Raw genomic sequence first — 21,037 nt, forward strand, 5'->3', positions numbered from 1 at the left:
TAGTCCTGGGAGGCAAGAGTTGTGCATTGCGCAGTGCCAAGCAACAAGGTCACAGCTAGAGGACTGAGATTGTGCAGTGCGCAACTCAGGAGAGGCCCGGTGAAGCTAGGTTGCTTGGTTGGGAAGTTTTTCCGAAAATGGTTGTGTGTGGGATCGATGAGGTCGGTGATGAACTTTGACTGTGATCACACACTTAGAATACTTTGACGACACGACAACATAGATCATCCAAACACATGAACAAAGCATTTCCCTCTATGCGACAGCTTTATGACAAGGTACGACAAGTGCGACACTTAAGATAGACTTTGGGACGATCATGATGACACTTGTGCAACAATGCTCAAAACTTTGTGAATGAGTGCGATAGGTGTTTACATAGTTAGGACAACTCATATACACAAAGATAGACCCTTAAAACCATTAGAATAGGCTTGTACACATTGCGCGACAACCAAACATGCCAAAAGACAACAGTTTACCCAACATGCAAAAGGGAACAAAACACTTCAAGAAAGCTCATGAAATAAGCTTTAATGTTTGCAACAACAATGTACAAGACCAAGGAAGGCTTCGAAATTGAGTGTAAGCCAAAATTTTGGAGGGTGTTGTAGCAGCCATAACATTATATAAGTAGCATCAGAATGATTGAGGACCCCTAAGGTTTGTGTTTACTTATATATATCTTTAAAGATTTATCACTGACTGGGGTTGTGATTGTGCAAGATCTCTCCGCAATAAGATTATGTTAGAAAATAAGAAAGGCAGAAAGGTTTTCTTATACTCGATAATTACTTGTGATGTTCTTGATTTCTTATTAGGTTTCTTTATATCCTCTTTCTTTTAGTTCATCAAGCAATTACCAAATCAATAGCACATAAATCAATGGACACAAGATATAAGCACACAGCCAAGGGAAAAACCCTCTCTACGGGAAAACCCAATCAATAATTCTTCCTTCAATAGTTTTCCTGAGATATTCCAAGACTCTAGACCTTGACACAAACTTTCCTCCACACCAAGTCAGTGTTCTTCTTCCTTTGCAGATGATCTTACTTGACCTAGCAATAACAGAAGTAGTAGCAGCACCTTCTTGGACCCAACAACATCGACCTTGCTTTGGAGACTTTGATCTTCACTTAAAAACTTTGATCTTGGCCCAATACAACTTCCTGAAGTAGCAGCACCCAACAATAGCAACTTCGACCTAAACTTGATCTAGCAACAACAACATGCAACAACTGGCTATGGCATCAACAAGAGAACTTCGATCTTCCAATCTAGGGCACAAGAGAGAGAGATAGATGCACCAAAACTTTGTTTTTCCTTCCTTCCTTCTCCTAGACCAATCTTGCACTATTTTTGCCTTCTTCCTTGACTTCACACTTTTTCCCAGCTTCAAAGAGATATCGAACTTGCTTGAGTTGATGTTCTCCAAATGGAATTCGAACTGCTTCATTTATAGCCTTTAGTTGAGGTCAAATAGCCCTCCTTGAGGCCGACTTGATCATCTTAAGGCCGACTTGGTGTGGAGGTAACATAATTTATTTTTGACTCAATACTTAACCTTTTTACATGATTCAAAAGCCCAAGAAGGGTCTCTTTAAAAGTACAATGACTCTATTAACTTAGAATAAATCCCAAAAGTCCTCAATGGGGACTTTGACCTAAAACATGATGATCCAAGCATGAAACCCATGCTTTAATAAGTCATAAAATAATAATAATAATTCTTTTTCTTTATTCTTTTGACAAGTACATTACATGATGACTCAAATACATTAATGAAGACCGAACCTAGTTACATTTTCCAACACTCCCTCTTAACTAGGGAGGTATTCATCATATACAAGTACAAGGAAGATCTCAACTATATGAACCATGAAGAATTTTAGGCACCGCAATGCCATGGACTAGATTCCTGACCAAGGCAATCTATCCATTGGTCTCTCAACAGTTTAGGCATCGTAATGCCATGGACTAGATTCCTGACCAAGGCAATCTATCCAAGTGGGACTAAGATGGACTCAAGCTTTCAGCCTCTCTAGGTACCATCAGGGTTACTTACTAACCATCAACCCAGGGATCTAGGTGTGTATCCAAGGTCAGAGCTCTATGACCAACACCACCCTCCCAACTTCGGGACCTAGACATCAACACAAAGTGTCGGCCAAATGTCCTCCCAGGCAATGCTTCACTCACAAAGCCTCAACACTCCTTGATCCAGCAAATCAATGACAACAAATTTCTCCCAATCAAACTGATCAATAACCAACGTGCAATCAAAACCTTCAAGAGAATTACCTGTACAAACACAACCCCAATCAATAATATACTTTCACATATTTATAAGGTAAACACAAACCTTTGGGGTTTTTCTGATGTTGCTTCTCAACATAGTAAGACTATCAACCGAATCTTTGACAGAAGATACTTTCTTTTTCATCTTCACATGTAGCAACATATCCTTCAAAATTCATCCTCCAATCAAAAACTATGCTCTCCCTCTCAACCAGGGAGATTTTCTATATCCAGGCTCCCTCTTAATCTCAGGGAGATCTCTTCTATCTTGGCTTCCTCTTCACCCAAGGAAATCAACTTCTTCTTTTTGACATCGAAGAATCTCTTGTGGCTTCCATCCATCTCATCAGAGTTCTCATTATTATCATCATTCACATCAACTTTACTTGTGATCATCCTCACCATCTTGAAGATTACGTACCTGCACAACTTAGATAGCAAGTACAACCAAACCTATAGAAGCATGAAGCTAGTCATACCAAAATCACGAAAGCATTTCAACTTTATATATCAGATACCCACACAAAAGGCACAGAGTCTTTAACATTTTGCTAGGGACTTTGTCATAAACCCTAGACTACTTTGTCAAGGCTTATATAACAACTTTCATCTAGGGTTTCAAAGTTTCTTTCAAAGGTATGACATGCCCTACTACAACATACTGCAAACCCTAGAAACAATTCAAATATAGATCTCCAAAGCAACTTTCAAAATTCATATGTTAGACTTCTCACTAGGTTTTTATGTAAACCCTAGATTTCATACATGATCTCTAACAATCAAAATCCATCACAGCTCAACAACATGGATTCTACTAGGGTTTGATGTACACCCTAGATTTCTCATTTTCACAATCTCAATAGTCATTATATACATTCATATATTCTAGATTGTGACATACTAGAGATGTTAACTACTAGGGTTTTGATGCAAAACCCTAGATTTCCCAAACAATATCATCCTAGAATATTAAACTCAGACAAGGGCTTATATTAAATCCTAAGACTTATGACCATCAATAATTAGGTCAACACATATATCTAGGAATTCATCATCGTGCATAAGCACATCATATGTCAGACAACATTAATACATTAGACATATACAGACCTAGACCAAGCTACGGTTTCAACCAATGGACACATATATAAATCTAAGGCTTCATTCCTAAGACCTTACATTACATATCAAAGGTTTTCCTTATAGGCCCAACCAAACCCTAAAGATCTAGGGTTTTATAACATAGCAAAGCAAACCCTACTATATCAAAACTTCAAAGGTTCGGTATTTTAGACAACATCATTTCAACCTTAACAAGTTAGGGTTTTCATGATCATATCAAAACCCCAAACATGACATCATCAACAAAAACTTCAAATAACATTTCCCAATAACCCTAAGCATTTTTAGGGTTTCAAACATTAACATTATCATACCCTTAGGTTAGGGTTTTCCAAAGAACTTGTCTAGGGTTCTATAAAATCAATTAATAATATGAGGAGGGTAGATTTATCAAGTGATTTATCTAGAGGAAGCAAGTGTTTCATCAGGAACTCCAACTTATGGAATTCATGGGATAATGGTGTGATGACATGAAGCAGATCAAGGGATTGAAGATCTCTTCAAACAAGGAAGTTGTTGGAAGAAACCTAGAAGACCTAAAGGTAAAATAAGGTATGTATGCATGTATTTAATATTATAATGTCACGTCATATGGTTGCAGGTAACAATGTATCATTACTTCTATCTTGAGAAGCATGATCAAGAGAAAATGATCTTCTCCTCTGAAAGAATGCAGGAAGGCATAAGTCACACTAGATGAAATCAACATAATATGTCCTCATATGAAGTATGAGGTAGTTGACTAAGAAACTCTGATTAAAAGCTCCGGGAAATGGAATGTGTGAGGAAGGAAGAGATCATGAGATATGCAACCATGATGAAGGCAATCAACATCCAAAAGACCAAGAAGATTTGACTAGGAAATCTCCCATAAAGATATAAAGACTCTGATGAAAGTCTGAAAAAGATGAAGACCCTTGATAATGGATATCTTTGGGAGATATGTCAATAAGTGTGCAGGATGTTGATACCTACAAAAAGATGTCATCATGATGAGCCATCTTGTAAGGTATAATTTAATTTAATATGATACAACTAGCATTCATGGGATGGATGGAAACTCCTGAAAAAGCATGAAGAGAAAAGAAGTAGCCATATGAAGAAAGTTCCAAATGTATGCCAAGAAGGGCACTTTCCATGAAGAAAGGAATGGCATGACGGAATAAGAAGGAAAGTGATCGATGGTTGTTGCCCTACAAGGAAGAAGCTCAACTAAATTTCATGACATCAAGGAGAGAAGTTGATCAAGCAGCTGAAGAACCCACGAAGAAGAAGTTGTTGATGTATAAAAGAGTCCCTAGCTAAGAGGGAGCTCTGACAGGTCCCTGATCAAGAGGGAGTTTGAATTAGATCACCCCTGATTACAAAGGAGTGACAATTGTGTTTTTCCATTTCATGTGTCATGCACTAGACCAGGACTAACAATCGTAAGTCTAGATGAAGGCCATGAATGGAAATGTAGACACATGATAAACACAACATTCTTGTCTTCACTTGGGAAGAAAGAATGGGAGGATTGGGTAATCATCTGGCATCCAATACTCTTTGAGGATGTGTAGGGCATCCAAGATAAGAGTAGGCAAGAGGACCGATATTCTTTGAGGGTTGGGAACCCAAGATAAGAATAGTCCTAGAAGGTCATACTCAGTGAACACCCGAGTGGGTATGTACCTTGAGAGACAATGATGAAGGTGTCTATAAATCATTGGTCTCGCCAGCATTGTAGCTCATGGTCTCATGGAGAGATGGAGTTGTTAGTCAAGGCCTTGCACTATGACAATGTTGATTGATATGATGCTATATAGATGGGATTACCAATCTGATTCTTCTTATGAGAAATTCTTCAGATTGAGAATAACCAAGTACCATTGTAAATACCTCCCTAGTTAAGAGGGAGTGTTGAAGAAAAGGGTAACTAGGTTCGGTATTTTTCAATGTAATTTTGATCTTTGCGTCAAGAAAAAGAATTATTATTTTTATAAATTATATGAATGAGTTTCTTGCTCATTCTATAGGTCTAGGAAAGTCAGAGAGTCCAAATTATATTGAAGAGCTCTTCTTCAACATTTATGTAATGAACATGAGCCAACCTAGTGTCATGCAGCCCTCCAAGACAAGCACCATCCTTCAAAGGAGGAGCCTGCAAACAAAGCGATGAAAAGACATCCTGTCGGCCTACAAAAATATATTAAATAACTAAAGGATGACATGTCGGTCACCTGGATAAGTCGGCTCAAACTGGAGATATAACCACTATATATACCCAGCTAGGGTATCCAAAAAGGCACAGAAAATCTCAGACATCTCTAAAGTTTTCGAAGGCATGGTACAAGACTTCGGATAGCACAGTAAGACAGAAAATTTCGAACATTTCTGAAGTTTTCGGAGGCATGGTACAGGACTATGGATAGCACAGTAAGACAAAAAATCTCAGATAGCTCAGTGAAGGCAGTATCTTGGCCTTGTCTGAGATATCTCACAGGATCTCGGAAATGATGACGGAACCTCCTCCTTGATGGCACAGTCTCGGTGAAGGAGAAGATTTCGTTTAAGTAAGCCACAGTGGCATAAACAATCTCAACATAAACATGATGGGAAGATACTCCGTCTCAAGAGTGCAGTAATATGATCCCAAAGAAGACTTGGTCATAAGACTATAATCTCAGTTAAGGGTGCAACCATGAGACAGTCATGATCTCGGTGAAGTTAAGGACAGACATCAGTCATATATGTGGAAACCTCGTTGAAGATTTCGATAAAGGAGCAGTCCTGAAGCAGCTATGATGATGATCTCAGTAGTAACAAAGGAAGAGGATTGGTGTCTTGGTCTTGGAGTGGCATAGAGGGTCAAGTATAATGGTCTTGGTGTTCGTCAATTAGAATCTCTATAAGAAGAATTACATGTGGGTTTTCCTCTCCAAGAGGGAGAGGTTTTGGCCCTAGCAGAATGCCAACTTCTTGTGTTTTTGTCTCTTTGTTTTGGTAGCAATTTGATGAAGTAAACACACACACTCATAATAAGAAGAAGATCAAGATAAGATAAATAGTAAAAGCATTTCACAAATTGTTATCAAGTATAGAAGAATCTATCTAATGCTAATTTCCTTAGATTCTTCAACATGGTACCAAGCTAAGGTGTTGAAGTCAAATGAAGGGCAGCAAAAGAGACATACAAGGATCTGTCTTCAAGGACATCAAAGCAGGTTGAAAGGATTAAAGGAGCAAGTATACAACAAGCAGGTCTACAACAGTCATGGAGTATCAACTTCAGTAATTACAGTCATGCACTCAACTCATGCTTAGTTTGATGGAGTATATCAGTGATCCTCACTTCTTGATCACTGAACTTTCTCCATGCCATAAAAGATAGTCTCAGGTATATATATATATAGATTGCAGAAGTAATCCAAGGAATACCTCTCACAATCCATGATTACATCATTGTCTCAGTATAGTTATTACATCAAGGCAGTTTCGGTGATGAGACAGTCTCTCTATACAGTGCCACCCACAGTTTAGTTATGTTATTCAGTGACAAGTTTGGGCTCTCTATACATTGCATCTCTACACAACTCTATGCACATAGACATCACTGTCTCAGTGCAGTACCATATCAATATACTTGTCATAGTCTCAAATTTTGTCTATGAATATGATCTCAATAGCATGATGCTCGGATCAAAACATAGTATCACTAGCATGTCAACAATATGTTGAAGTCAAAAATACCTTAAAGATGAATTGGGAAGGTCATGAAGCAGTTTCGGTGATGTCAAGACCACTAATGTCATGGTGCTAGAAGGTCTCCAAGGAAGTTGTGATGAAAGGATACTAATGATGGGCAGCTCAAGCAAAAGAAGCATCAAGGCAAAGATCTCCTTTTCACATACCAAGTAAGTATCTTTCAATTTTATAATCAGATTTGGTTAAATGATTTCATGATTGCAAGGGGATTTATAAATCAGTTAGATAATCGAAAGTCCTTGCATAGAATAAGGAGGATTGTCATAATCCTCATAGAAAAGAGAAATCATTGATATCTATGAAAAGGTCTATGAAGGTCAAGCATTGTTTGAATCCATCAAGAGATTCATAGGATTCATATGATATCACTCAAAAGTCCTCTCATACCTAAATAGCAGAAGAGGAGACATAAAGAGAGATATATGAAATGCTAGATATACTCTCGGAAATTAAAGTAAAGAAGGTCACTTAGACCTACACAATAGTAAAGGTATCAAAGAATGAAGGAATAACTTCATGAAGATCTAGAAAAGATGATAAGAAGGTAGTCATCATTGATGAGCAAGGTAACAAATATCAATGAACAAAGAAGGTTACCTCACCCGGCAATTTGTGGTTTCTATGCTAGATAGAGAAACACAAGTTGCAGCCTATAGTACTAAAGGATAAAAGAATTCAACCATGTGCAGAAAGGAAAGGAAAGGTTGGTCCTCAAGCAAAGACAAAAATAAGTATAGTTAAGATTCAATTCTATAGAAAGATTTTGGAAGCTCATATCAAATGTCTCCTATGAGTAAGATAGTATCCCCACAAAAGGATCCTATCATAAGCTCCTATATCTTGTGTTATACGATATGACAATGATAATAAGATGCATCATGGCATCATGAAAGCATTAGAAGCAAGAGCTCGTGACATTACCATGGGAATCATGAAGGACAAAAAGGACAAAATCCATGGCAGTCAAACATGAAGGATATAGCTCATGGGAATCTCATTGAACATTAAAGGAAAGAAAGATGTCATCCCGGACAAGGCTCATCATACATCAAAACATTTGCCAAATGGGGATATATAAGATCCTCAAGGTTCTCTGATGGAATCCTCATTGGAGGGTTCACTAATCTAGAGAGGAAGCAAGTGTTTCATCAGGAACTCCAACTTATGGAATTCATGGGATAATGGTGTGATGATATGAAGCAAATCAAGGGATTGAAGATCTCTTCAATCAAGGAAGCTACTGGAAGAAACCTAGACGACCTAAAGGTAAAATAAGGTATGTATGCTTGTATTTAATATTATAATGTCATGTCATATGGTTGCAGCGAACAATGGATCATTACTTTTATCTTGAGAAGCATGATCAAGAGAAAAAGGATCTTCTCCTTTGAAAGAATGCATGAAGGTATAAGTCACACTAGATGAAATCAACATAATATGTCCTCATATGAAGTATGAGGTAGTTGACTAAGAAACTTTGATTAAAAGCTCCGGGAATGGAATGTGTGAGGAGGAAGAGATCGTGAGATATGCAACCACGATGAAGGCAATCAACATCCAAAAGACCAAGAAGATTTGACTAGGAAATCTCCCAGAAAGATATAAAGACTCTGATGAAAGTCTGAAAAAGATGAAGACCCTTGACAATGGATATCTTTGGGAGATATGTCAATAAGTGTGCAGGATGTTGATACCTACAAGAAGATGTCATGATGAAGAGCCATCTCATAAGGTATGATTTAATTTAATATGACATTTTGATTTCTTGAGTAATATCTGGATGAGCTCATGTAGGCCTACTAGAACAAGACTTGTAAGTACAAGTACAACCAGCGTTCATGGGATGGATGGAAACTCCTAAAAGAAGCATGGAGAGAAAAGAAGTAGCCATATGAAGAAAGTTCCAGATGTATGCCAAGAAGGCCACTTTCCATGAAGAAAGGAATGACATGACAGAATAAGAAGGAAAGTGATCGATGGTTGTTGCCCTACAAGGAAGAAGCTCAACTAAATTTCATGACATCAAGGAGAGAAGTTGATCAAGCAGCTGAAGAACCCATGAAGAAGAAGTTGTTGATGTATAAAAGAGTCCCTAGCTAAGAGGGAGCTCTGACAAGTCCCTGATCAAGAGGGAGTTTGAATTAGATCACCCCTAATTACAAAGGAGTGACAATTGTGTTTTTCCATTTCATGTGTCATGCACTAGACCAAGACTAACAATCATAAGTCTAGATGAAGGCCATGAATGGAATGTCGACACGTGATAGACACAACATTCTTGTCTTCACTTGGGAAGAAAAAAAAGGAGGATTGGGTAATCATCTGGAATCTGATACTCTTTGAGGATGTGTGGGGCATCCAAGATAAGAGTAGGCAAGAGGACCGATATTCTTTGAGGGTTGGGAACCCGAGATAAGAATAGTCCTAGAAGATCATACTCAGCCGGGTGGGTATGTACCTTGAGAGATAATGATGAAGGTGTCTATAAATCATTGGTCTCGCCAGCATTGTAGGTCATGGTCTCATGGAGAGATGGAGTTGTTAGTTAAGGCCTTGCACTACGACAATGTTGATTGATATGATGTTATACAGATGGGATTACCAATCTGATTCTTCTTATGAGAAATTCTTCAGATTGAGAATAACCAAGTACCATTGTAAATACCTCCCTAGTTAAGAGGGAGAGTTGAGGTTCAGTATTTGTCAATGTAATTTTGATCTTTGTACTTGTCAAGAAAAAGAATTATTATTTTTATAAATTATATGAATGAGTTTCTTGCTCATTCTATAGGTCTAGGAAACTCAAAGAGTCCAATTTATATTGAAGAGCTCTTCTTGAGCATTTATGTAATGAACATGAGCCAACCTAGTGTTAAGCAACCCTCCAAGACAAGCACCATCCTTCAAAAAAGAAGCCTGCAAACAAAGTGATGTAAAGACATCATGTCGGCCTGCAAAAATATATTAAATAACTAAAGGATGACATGTCAGTTCACCTGGATAAGTTGGCTCAAACTGGAGACATAACCACTACATATACCCAGCTGGGGTATCCGCCAAAGACACAGAAAATCTCTAAAGTTTTCGGAGGCATGGTACAGTACTTTGGATAGCACAATAAGACAGAAAATCTCGGACATTTCTGAAGTTTTCAAAGGCAGGGTACAGGACTTCGAATAGCACAATAAGATAGAAAATCTCGGATAGCTTAGTGAAGACAGTATCTCGAACTTGTCTGAGATATCTCACAGGATCTCGGAAATGATGACAAAGCCTCCTCCTTGATGGCACAGTCTCGGTGAAGGAGAAGATTTCGTTGAAGTAAACCACAGTGGCATAAATAGTCTCTACATAGACATGATGGGAAGATACTCTGTCTCAAGAGTACAGTAATATGATCTCAATGAAGACTCAGTCATAAGACTATAATCTCAGTTAAGGGTGCAACCATGAGACAGTCATGATCTTGGTGAAGTTAAGGACAGACATCAATGATCCATGTGGAAACCTCGTTGAAGATTTCGATTAAGGAGTAGCCCTGAAGCAACTATGATGATGATCTCAGTAGTAACAAAGTAAGAGGATTGGTGTCTTAGTCTTGGAGTGGCATAGAGGGTCAAGTATAATGGTCTTGGTGTTCGTCAATTAGATATCTATAAGAAGAATTATGTGTGGGTTTTACTCTTCAAGAGGGAGAGGTTTTGCCCTGGCAGAATTCCAATTTCTTGTGTTCTTGTCTCTTTGTTATGGTAGCAGTTTGATGAAGTAAACACACACACTCATAGTAAGAAGAAGATCAAGATAAGATAAATAGTAAAAGCATTTCACAAATTGTTATCAAGTATAGAAGAATCTATCTAATGCTAACTGCCCTAGATTCTTCAACATCAAGATCTTGTCTCTCATTGTGCATGTTCTTTCCTTAATCGACTCTTTCCATAAGCACATCTACTCTAAATTTCTCCTTCAAAACGATCCTCCTGAAGAGCGCATCAACTCTTTCAATCTATCATACCTCCAATTCTGATCTCACTATCAATTTTATCAAATTTTATGTCTTCAACTAATTTTCCAAACTTTGTATCTGTAGTTGCAAATCCCCCATTTTAAAGCAGGGTTTATAGAGCATTCTAGCTCTAATACCACATTGATGCAGGCTACATCCAATCAACTTTTAATATGAATTTCCTTTGTGCCTACTATCAAAATCATGAAAATGGAACGAGTTCATTTTAAACACCTCCAGATCCAAAACAAACTACCACATGACCATTAAACCCCAATTCCTTCCATGCAGGGATTGCCCAAAACCACCGAATTCAAGTTCGATTAAACATAGCCACCGAAGTCAACCCGCTTCCTATATATAATGTGTGAGTGAGAGGAACTTTAATAGAAAAATTGTGGGGAATTCTTTACCTTCCACTAATGTTCGCTCGATCCTCCTCGTAGCCCTTCTCCATAGCAAAGCTCCTTTCCTACAGCACTCATGACCTTGGTACATAACCTCATTCGGTTCTCTGGGTTTCTCCTTTTCTAATACTCTAGCCTCTATGTTTTTGATCTCAAAACTCCACGCGACCAATTGTTTACGCCCTTTGCACCTTATTACAACTCCCCGACACTTTGATCAACTTGCATGCGACTAAGGCTTGTGACCTTAGTCCCCAAAAACCAGGGCCCCGACCTTTTACAAATGAAGCGCAACCTTTTATCGCCCAAGGAAGAAAATATTTCGGGACATGTCACCCCCGCCTTTTGCATTGAAGCACTAAGACTTGGTTCAAAAATCTCCGAGGAGATAGAACCCGAGAAACAGGAATGTTCACAGCATTTGCAAGGCCCGATCTCCATATATTGGCGACCTCGAACCTTGAAACTTTTGTGTCGAACGCGTTTAAGTCAGACTTTGAAACTCCCAGGAGACAAAGTCCGAGGAACAAGAATAATTCCCATCAACAAACAATCTCACCTTTTGTTAGATCATGTCCCCGGCCTTTTGACCTCCTCCATTGTGTTGACCTTTTAGGGAACATAATCCTTTGACAGACTTAAGTTATGTCCTCGGTATTTGATAAGTAACGAACTCCCACAAAAAGGAAAGGACTAAAGTTTTGTGTCTTATGTGGCTCAAATTCGTCCTTACTCCTCTTCCTCTTGGTTTTGCACTGGATTTGTCCTCGCTTTATGCACTGTGAAGGCTCTATTCTTCATTTCTCTACTCTCTACGAAAGATTTATCTTCTACGAAAGTCCATGAACTTCTTCACAATCTTGCCTCCTTTATATTGATTTCAACATTGTTATCCAAAGTGCCCTTTCTCCTGAGCTTTTAATCAATGAATCCTGCAGCACTCTCACTTTATTACAAAAATAGGGCTTTATTAACACAGTACAGGACATTACCAGTTATAAACATAGGTTCAATTTATCAAACAGGGGCATTCATAAACAATTCACTCAACACTCTAACATGGGTGTTCTTTCATTAGATCACACATTCTGTACAAGGTCCAAAAAGCCCTCTTATGACCTGATTTGCATAGAATTGGCCCTTATCAACCTTGTGGCCATACTCGGCCTCCAATCTTTCCTATTAGGTATGTTTTATGCTTAGAGCAATTTATTTCAATTTTCACAGTTAGCTCAATATCTTTTCCAGATTAGCAATCACATCAGCATTAAAGTAAACTGCAGATAGAACATAAACATAAATCATAGAAGACAAGCCAAGACAAGAGGACACAAGATGTGGCGCTAACCAAGGACAAACCCCAATGTGGGGAAACCCTTGATCAATTCTTCTTATATGTTCTTCAATAGTTCAGCAGAGAGAGAGATAGTACGTTTACAACAGAAGTCAACACTTTGACTTATCTAGATAAGAGCATAGATCATCTCTAAGAAGATGATACATGAGATCAGTTGAAGACACGCTGCTTCAACTGATTCTCCAAGGTTACTCCTTCACCTATCGTTGTGTTGCATTTCGTCATCATGTTGCACCTCACCGTGCTGCACCATGCTGCACCCATCATCACTATGCTGCATCTCATCATGCTTCATTAATCATGACCATTGTTTTACAAAACGGCCGAATCGACTCCGACTCGACCGAGTCGAACCGAGTCAAAGGCCTGGGGAGTGACTCGGCCAGCTACCCGGTTCGGTTGACCGAGTCACATATGACTCGGCCGAGTCATCCAATGACTCGGCCGAGTCATATGTGACTCGGTCAACCAGGCCGGGTAGCTGGCCGAGTCACAAGTGAACTGTGAAATCACAATATAAGTGTTATAATTTTACAGCAAGCTAATATTGCAGCAACCATTTCCACCACTGTCTATTAACTCAAAACATGAAAATTACATAGCAACTAGCTCGTCATTTCTCTAAGACATATGCCGAATAGTCTGTATCATCTCTTCTTTATAGAATAGGAGAGATCCAAGTTTTACTGATAGTGATTAGTGACTACGGTAGAGTCAATATTTAGACCTAAACCTTCACATGTGATGGATCAAAAGTTACAGAAGAGAAGGCTGCATCTTCTGTCTATCACAGTATGGACAATAATGTTTATGAAAATACTCATATCAACAATACAAAGTTCAAACCCTTTCAGAAATTCTGATCAAGGATCCAAAGATCAATGCACATGTATGTGCTCCACCACCATACTGTTACCAAGACTTCTTCAATCACCTTAATGCTGCAAACAATAGGACTGGTTAATTGTGTAACTTTTACATGCTGTTGTAGGATGAAGAGTCACCAACAAAACTGTTAATGCAAACATTGTCATAACCTCAACAGAACTCATACTTAGCATGTGCAATGAACATGGAGATTCAAGCATTTTATGTGACTGCTCAAGATTATAGTTCCAGGTAGCTTCAATGGAGCCACAGATACTTCATATGTGGTCTAGAAGAAAGGGCCAAGCACCTTCAATAAATTCCAAAACTGTCTTCGACTCTTCCCCCACTGTGTGTTTGGACAATGGAAACATGAATGAAAATCTTTAAAATTATGTTTAAAATATTTAAAATTATGTTTTTTAATAAAAAAAAAAAATATTTAATGTATTTTTTACAACGACCGAGTCATTGAAATCGAGCCGGCCGAGTCATTACCGAGTCGGAGTCGGAGTCGGAGTCGATCCTCGACCGAGTCGGAGTCGGAGTCGGAGTCGTAAAACACTGATCATGACTGTACCCATCATTGTACTGCATTATGTGCCATTGCTACACCATGTTGCCATACTGACCTATGTGCTAGTTGCATCTTGCTTACTTGTAGTCCCTAGCTTTCTTTTTGTCCCTAGCATGCTTGTTGTCCTTTGCATGATTGATGTTGCATGCTAGCTGTCCCTTACATGCTAGTTGTAACATTGCATGCTTGGTGTATTTGCTGCTAAGTACCATACAACTGTCCCAATGTTAGTTAGTTGTCCCTTGCATGCTGCTCTCCTTCAGAGACAGATGCCCTAGCAATTCCGGCAATTCTAGCAGTTCCGGCTGTTCCCGGCAATTCCGGCTATTCCCGACAATTCCGGCAATTCCGGTTGTTCCTGGCAGTTTCGGCAATTCCAGCAGTTCTGGCAATTCTGGCTATTCCCAACAGTTCTGGCTTTTCCCAACAATTCCGACAGTTCTGGCAATCCTGGCAGTTCCCAGCAATTCCCAGCAGTTCCGGCAATTCCCGACAGTTCCAACAATTCCGACAGTTCCCAGCAGTTCCAGATGTTTCGGCAGTTCCCGGCAGTTCCGACAGTTCCAAACTTCCAACAATTCCCGTTGTTCCCAGTAGTTCCGGCAATTCCGGCTATTCCCGGCAGTTCTGGCTTTTCCCAGCAGTTCCGGCTTCTGCCTTCTGGATTAGGGCAGCGTTATCCCTTAGAATCTCTCCTCCTACTAAAACCCAAAGACAAGTAGAGAGGAAGAGATCCCAAGTGTGTTAAAATGACTTGAAGGCCACCTCTATTTATACTAAAACGTTGAGCACAAGTGGGGTTTATTTGGTTGTTGGCCGACCTTGACGAATTGTCCCATAACACAAATAAATTCATATCTCCATGAATACTTATCGGAATCGGATGATCTTTAGATCAATCCTACACCTCTTGATGAGAGGGATCCAAGAAAAATATCAGCTTCCATTAAGAAGATGACCCACATGGAGTTTGGCCCTAGTTGCCAATTTTAACACTCCCTCTCAACTAGGGAGAACTCCATCCGCTGATCCATATGTTCGACTATACTATCTCTGCCATCAATGCCCTGCACTGCTCTGCTTTGTTGAACCATGAAGAAGAAGAATTGATCGAGAATGTCTCATACCATTCTCTACTGACCCGAAGTCAGTTTCATTTGAAGAGAGTGTGTCACATCACTCTTATTGGCCCGAAGTCAGTTTTATTGATCCAAGATCAATATCACAAGAGAGTGTCTCAAACCACTCATATTGATCCCATATCAGTTTCATTGATCCCAGATCAATGGAGGTCATCCTAGCATAGGGAGTACGGTAGATACATTGATGCGTCCATCGATAGTACTACTATGGTCCCTAACCCCATTTCCCTGCTCATTGATCAGATGAGAGGTACTTCCCATGAGTCCCAGACTACATGCGTAGGATGCCTCGACAAGAGAACTAATCATTCTGTCCACAGGAGAACGAATCATCCCGCCCCACAGTCGCCACGGGAGAACTAATCATCCCGGCCCACAAGAGAACTAATCATCATGTTTCACAGTTGCCATGGGAGAACTAATCGTCCTGGCCCACAGGAGAACTAATCATCCTGTTCCACAGTTGCCACGAGAGAACTAATCATCCCGACCCACAGGAGAACTAATCATCATGTTCCACAGTTGCCATAGGAGAACTAATCATCCCAGCCCACAGGAGAACTAATCATCCTGTTCCATAGTTGCCACAGGAGAACTAATCATCCCGGCCCACAGGAGAACTAATCATCCTGTTCCACAGTCGCCACGGGGTATCACAGGGGAAGGTTGAACCTGTCATCTTGTACATAGCGCACCACCAGGGGAGGGTGAGTCGCCCTGTGGTCATATGTTGCTCCAATAAGTACCCCAAGCCCCTCAGAGCTCCCAGAGCTCAATGCATGCAACATGCAGAACCCTTATAAGAAGGTCTCTCAACGACTCCAAGTCGTTGGGGAAGGTCACAGATTTGACCTTTCCTCGAGGCTTTGACAAAATGTCTGCGACCTATACATGAGTCTCAATATGATGGAGCCTCCTCGCTCATCGACTTACCATATCCCAGATAAGGCAGTATCTGATGTGTACCTGCTAGAGCAATCATCGAATACGGGATTCCTCAATAATCAAATCCCCCCTCTGGTTGTCACAGAGAATCACAGTGGTATTCATCATGTGTACAAATAGCTCACTTAAGAGCTTCTGCAACCATGCAGCTTCACACGAGATCATCCTCGTAACTATGTATTCGGTCTTGGTGGTGCTTATAGCAACTGACTTCTACTTCCTGCTCATCCATGATATCGAAGCAGAATCCAAAGAGAACCAGCACTGAGAAGTGCTCTAGTGATCCTCCACACTGCCTGCCCAATCAACATTCGAATAATCATGCAGTTTCATATTTCTAGCAGTGTATCTCAATCCATGAGAGCTTATGCCCCGAAGATATCTCAGAACATTCTTGGCACCAATCTAGTGCGGCTCAACCAAATATGAGCTCACCATGCTAACTGCAAAACATATGTTCGAACGGAAGTTCACCAAGAACATCAACGCGAATGAGTTTATGAAACTCAGAGGCATTTCCCAAATCTGGTTCGGCATCACTACCATATAACTTCTTAAAGTTAAGATCCTCGAGGTAGTCACAGGTTTGTAGTTTATCATTCCACATCCGGAATCCAACTCCCTCTTACTTCTGCAAATGAGAGAGTCTACACCTGTCAAAAATAGGTCGTCCCCATAAGGTGCTAGTATGAAAGGTCTACCATCCACAACCTTCAAACAATGGTTTGGATTGGCTTCACTCTTAGTGAATCTCAACTTCATCTGACAGCTATCAATCCTCTCATACTACGCCTGAGGAGTTTTGCTTCAAGCCATAGAGGGCTTTCTTCCACCTGCATACGTGAGATTCCTAATCATGAATCTCAAAACCCTCGGGTTGTTCCAAACCTGTGGACCTGCTACATGAGGGGAATGGTCCCCTTGTAAGATTTTCCTTTGGTACACTCAGACATGTACTTTCATGCTCTTTTTGAATTCAGGCATCCCTGTCACCATCTGACTCACAGACCTCCGGTGCTATGTGTCAATGGACATGGTCACCAATGGACTTCCTGCAACTTGATACAACCTTGAACTCATAAACATCTTTGAAAATTCCATTTTCAAACACTTTCCTTTCCATCGATGAGTGCCACCTCGTAGCCTTTGACTTCCATTGCTGAAATGGACACCAGGTTCTTCTTGTGATCAGGTACATAAAAGATATTTTGTAAATGAATCGAGTTACCCTCATTCAATTGAGGGGTAACATTCCCTACACCCTTTCTGGGATAGGTCGCATCAGCTCCAATTATAATCCCACGATTGTTTCCATCTCTACCAAATTAGAGAGTGCACCCTTCTATCGGATGAAGTGCCTTGAAGCACTGGGGTTCCTTGCTTTCTTTGAAGATTCGGCCATTTCCTTGATGACCTGCATTACTTGTCATTCCTTTGATCATTGAAGATGTCCCTGGAATGATTATTATCTTCATCAAGAGATGTGTCTCTGCCATTCAGACACTCCTTCGCATAATGGTCGAACTTATTACAACAAAGGCATCTGCCTTTCCTTCCACCTTAGATCCGGACTTCCCATTGAAGTGATCTTTAGGTAGGCCATCAGAAACTTCTGCTGAGCCACCCTGATAATATTCTCTGCTTCGAGTTCACCTTTGGTGAATTTGAAGAGGGATGAGGAATCCATTGATCCTTTTGTCCTTTCCCAACTGTCTTCAGTGATTGCTCTTTCACTCTTGCTTGGGCATTGTCTTCACCTCAGCTCTAATACCATGTTAATTTTAGGTATGTTCTATGCTTAGAGAAATTTATTTCAATTTTCACAGTTAGCTTAATATCTTTTCCAGATTAGCAATCACATCAGCATTAAAGTAAACTGCAGATAGAACATAAATCGCAGAAGACAAGCCAAGACAAGAGGACACAAGATGTGGCGCTAGCCAGGGACAAACCCCAATGTGGGGAAACCCTTGATCAATTCTTCTTATATGTTCTTCAATAGTTCATCAGAGAGAGAGATAGTACGTTTACAACAGAAGTCAACACTTTGACTTATCTAGATAAGAGAATAGATCATCTCTAAGAAGATGATACATGAGATCAGTTGAAGACATGTTGCTTCAACTGATTCTCCAAAGTTACTCCTTCACCTATTGTTGTGTTGCATTTAGTCATCATGCTGCACCTCATCGTGCTACGCCCATCATCACTATGTTGCAGCTCATCATGCTTCATTAATCATGACTGTACCCATCACTGTACTGCATTATGTGCCATTGTTGCACCATGTTGCCATACTGACCTATGTGCTGGTTGCATCTTGCTTGCTTGTAGTCCCTAGCTTTCCTTTTGTCCCTAGCATGCTTGTTGTCCTTTGCATGCTTGTTGTTGCATGCTAGTTGTCCCTTGCATGCTAGCTGTAACATTGCATGCTTGGTGTATTTGCTGCTAAGTACCATACAACTGTCCCAATGTTAGTTAGTTGTCCCTTGCATGTTGCTCTCCTTCAAAGACAGATGCTCTGGCAATTCCGGCATTTCTTGGTAGTTCCGGTTGTTCCCAGCAGTTCCAGCAATTCTGACAATTCCGGTTGTACCGACAATTCCGGCTGTTTCCAGCAATTCCGGTTGTTCCCAGCAATTCTGGCAGTTTCGGCAATTCCAGCTGTTCCCAGCAGTTGCGGCAATTCTAGCTATTCCCGACAGTTCTGGCTTTTCCCAGCAATTCCGGCTGTTCCAGGCAATTCTGGCTATTCCCGACAATTCCGACAGTTCCACCTATTCCCGGCAGTTCCCGATAGTTCCAGCAATTCCCGGCAGTTCTCGACAGTTCCGGCCGTTCCAAGCAGTTTCGGCAATTCCGGCTATTCCCAGTAGTTCTAGCAGTTCTAGCTTTTCCCGGTAGTTCCGGCTTCTGCCCTTTGGATTAGGGCAGCGTTATCTCTTAGGATCGCTCCTCCTACTAAAACCCAAAGACAAGTAGAGAGGAAGAGATCCCAAGTGTGTTAAAATGACTTGAAGGCCACCTCTATTTATACTAAAACGTTGAGCACAAGTGGGGTTTATTTGGTTGTTGGCCAACCTTGACAAATTGTCCCATAGCACAAATAAATTCATATCTCTATGAATACTTATCGGAATCGGATGATCTTTAGATCAATCCTACACCTCTCAATGAGAGGGATCCAAGAAAAATATCAGCTTCCATTAATAACATGACCCACATGGAGTTTGGCCCTAGTTGCCAATTTTAACAGTTGCCCTAAGACTTACAAATTATACAAAAGGACTCTGAACTATAATTAGTTCGGATCCACAAGTCTCTCAACAACCCCTACTCTAGGATCCTCTGGATCTACAAAATGCTCAAAAATTTATTCTTATCCTAGATTTCTCTAACTATCACAAATTCTTGACATCTCTTCTTAAAAGTAAATCTAATTACAAACCAATTACAATAATAATACAATCTTTATAGAATTCCCTAGAAAGATAAAAATTACAATTAATTAACAATTAGGGAACCAACTCCCTTAGTAAATGAAAGACCCATAGGTCTAGTCAAATGTATTTGACTTCGAGGTTGGATGCTCCTGCATCACATAGCCTGATCATCATCTAGAGTTAGGGTTTTAGCATGCCTTAACTCTCAACTAGTGAGAAAGTTTGGACCTTCTAAATTTTTTTGAAAGTCCACAAGTGGCTAGCCCCACATGTGTGAGTAAGGGGGTTGATGCAGCATCCACTTGTACCATGGTGGTCAATACGGTAGGTCACCTTGCAGGGGACATAACTTTCGCATACATGCTCCAATTGAGGTGTTTTTCACATCCTTAAAAAATTCTTAGTCTGTTGAATGGTGTCAAGGACCTAAAAGTAGTGCTCACAAAGCTTTAACCACAAAAAATGTTGTTTGATGCCTCAAAATGGATCGGGAAGGTTTTGAACACCAAATTTCCGAACTAGAACCTGCCACTAAAATGGACCTTGCAAACCAATACCTTCAAATTTTCCACCCAAAAAGTACCAAGATAGATAACAAATTATCTTATGATCCATTCTAGACCATTTGAGCATAGCTCGTCCAGCTACACTCATTCAATTGAGTGGCAACTAACACAACAATGAAGTGAAGTTGCCATCTATGCAACAAGATGGTAAGTTGTGGAGGCATAAGTAAACCATCTCCTTAAATGAGTGTTGGTAATCATCGAATGTCATTGACGACCATGGCTGTGGACCATGATCCTCCAATGAAGAAGGTCTGAGTTGAAAATCTACACTATCCCTAACGGTGCAGGACTACGGGACCAAGCTCAAATGTCTTGATCCTCAGCCCTTTTATTCCCATAGGACTTGGGTAAGACTGCATTCACCCTTGCACCTATTATCAACGCCTGTTTGGCGATCTGTTTGTTGTTGTGTTGTATTGTACCAATAGTTGAGAGACATTATCAATTTGCCTATCAAGGAATGTTTGAATGGCACAAACTGTCATCATTTCATGTTTTGCTAATGAAAACTGGAAGGCAACAAAGACCAGTTTCATGCGAATCTCAACTACAGCGAA

At 40.1% G+C, this 21,037-nt stretch overlaps 1 protein-coding gene across 1 annotated transcript in view; it reads right to left on the bottom strand.

Annotated features, from left to right (window-relative positions):
* Positions 1–21,037, bottom strand: part of LOC149206501 (protein OS-9 homolog) — a 178,714-nt gene that overhangs the window by 156,854 nt on the left and 823 nt on the right. The window lies entirely within an intron of this gene.

The sequence above is a fragment of the Pinus tabuliformis genome, chromosome 1_2, assembly GCF_031772625.1.
Source record: "Pinus tabuliformis cultivar Carrire ecotype Pingquan chromosome 1_2, CPIR1, whole genome shotgun sequence".
Classification (NCBI taxonomy): Eukaryota; Viridiplantae; Streptophyta; class Pinopsida; order Pinales; family Pinaceae; genus Pinus; species Pinus tabuliformis.